The sequence below is a fragment of the Pteropus vampyrus genome, unplaced genomic scaffold, assembly GCF_000151845.1.
Source record: "Pteropus vampyrus isolate Shadow unplaced genomic scaffold, Pvam_2.0 Scaffold577, whole genome shotgun sequence".
Taxonomy (NCBI): Eukaryota; Metazoa; Chordata; class Mammalia; order Chiroptera; family Pteropodidae; genus Pteropus; species Pteropus vampyrus.
In genome coordinates, this window is record NW_011889358.1 from 215,470 (window position 1) to 218,089 (window position 2,620).

Sequence of the window (2,620 nt, forward strand, 5' to 3'; positions counted from 1 at the left end):
TATCAACTACTAATTTGTATTTCTTTAATGCTTCATCCCATTCTCCCAGCCCCACAACTCCCCTCCCCTCTATCCATCCCCAAATTGCACACTATATTTGTGAGTTTGTTTTTGATTAGTTTGTTCTTTTTGTTCCTTAGATTCTGCATGTAAGTGAAATTATACGGTATTTGTCTTTCTCTGTCTGACTTATTTCACTCAGCATAAGAACCTCTAGGTTTATCCATGTCATTGTAAATGGTAGCATTTCATTTTTTTTAATGGTTGAGTAATATTCCGTTGTATATATGAACCATAATTTCTTTATCCAACCATCTGTTGATGGGCATTTAGGTTGCTTCCATATCTTGGCTATTGTAAATTGTGCTGCCATGAATATTGGAGTGCATAGATCTTTATGAATTATTGTCTTGGTTTTCTTTGGATACATACCCAGAAGTGCAATTGCTGGGTCAAAAAGTACATCCATTTTTAATTTTCTGAGAAACCTCCATACTGTTTTCCATAGTTGCTGTGCCAATTTGCAATCCCACCAACAATGTTTGAGGGTTCCCTTTTCTTCACATCTTCGCCAACACTTGTTGTTTTTTGATTTATTGATGATAGCCATTCTGACAGGTATGAGGTGATATCTCATTATGGTTTTAATTTGCATTTCTCTGATGATTAGAGACCTCGAGCATCTTTTTCATATGTCTGTTAGCCATCTGCATTTCCTCTTTGGAGAAATATCTGTTCAGGTCTTCTGCCATTTTTTAATTGAATTGTTTGGTTTGTTGTTGTTGTTGAGTTGTATAAGTTCTTTATAAATTTTGGATATTAACCTCTTATCAGATGTATCGTTAGCGAATATCTTCTCCCAAACAGTCTTTTTGTTTTGTTGATGGTTTCCTTTGCTGTACAAAAACTTTTTAGTTTGATGTAGTCCCATTTGTTTATTTTTTTTCTTTTATTTCCCTTGCCCAAGGAGATATATCTGAAAAGAAATTCCCGTTAGTAATATCAGAGAGTTTACTGCCTATGTTTTCTTCTAGAAGGTTTATGGTTTTGGGTCTTACATTTAAATTTTTTATCCATTTTGAGTCTTTTGTTGTATACGTTGTAAGAAAACAGTCCAGCTTCTTTTTTTTTGCATGTATCTGTCCATTTCTCTCAACACCATTAATTGAAGAGACTGTCTTTACCCCATTGTATATTCTTATCTCCTTTGTCATATATTAAGTGAGCGTATAGGTGTGGATTTATTTCTGGGCTCACTATTCTGTTCCATTGATCAATGTATCTGTTTTTATGCTAGTATCATGCTGTTTTGATTACTATGGCCTTGTAGAATAGTTTGATAACAGGTAGTGTGATATCTCCAATTTTGTTGTTCTTTCTCAAGATTTCCGTGGCTACTTGGGGTTTTTTATGGCTCCATGTAAATTTTAGGATGATTTGTTCTAGCTCTCTGAAAAATGCCATTGATATTTTGATAGAGGTTGCACTGTATCTATAGATTGCTTTGGGTAGTATGGCCATTTTAATGACGTTGATTCTTCCTAACCATGAACATGGTATAGGCTTCAATTTATTTGTATCTTCTTCAATTTCTTTTTTCTATGACATAATTTTCTGAAAACAGGGTTTCTACTTTCTTGGTTAATTTGATTCCCAGGTATTTTATAGTTTTCGATGCAATTGTAAATGGGATTGTTTTCTTAATTTCTCTTTCTGAAAATTGATCATTGGTGTATAAAAATGCCATTGACTTCTGAATATTTATTTGTAAGCTGCTACTTTGCTGAATCCATTGATCAGTTCTAACAGTTTTTTTTCTTTTCTTCTTGTGGAATCTTTAGGGTTCTCTATATAGCATCATGTCATTGGCAAGTAACAAGAGTTTTCCTTCTTCCTTTCCAATTTGGATGCCTTTTACTTCTCTTTCTTGTCTATTGCTGTGACTAAGACTTCAAATACAATGTTGAAGAGGAGTGGCGAAAGTGGGCATCCTTGTCTTGTTCCTGATCTTAAGGAAAATGCTTTTAGCCTTTCCCCATTGAGTATGATGTCAGCTGTAGGTTTGTCATATATGGCCTTTATTATGTTGAGGAATGTTACCTCTATTCCCACTTTGCTGAGAGTTTTTATCATAAATGGATGCTGAATTGTGTCAAATGCTTTTTCTGTATCTATTGATATGATCATATGACTTTTATATTTCAATTTGTTAATGTGGTTTATCACATTAATTGATATGCAGATATTGAACCAACCTTGCATCCCAGGAATAAATCCAACTTGATCATGGTATATGATATTTTTAATGTATTGCTGAATTCGATTTGCTAATATTTTGTTGAGAATTTTTGCATCAATGTTCATAAGAGATATCGGCCTATATTTTTCTTTTTCTGTAATATCTTTGCCTGGTTTTGGTCTCATAAAAGTAGTTAGGGAGCCTTCCCTCTTCTTGAAATTTTTGGAATAGTTTGAGAAGATTAGGTGATAATTCTTCTTTGAATGTTTGATAAAATTCGCCTATGAAGCCATCTGGTCCAGGAATTTTGTTTTTTGGGAAGTTTTTGGTTACAGATTCTATTTCATTAGTGGTAATCAGTCAGTTGAGATTTTCTGTTTC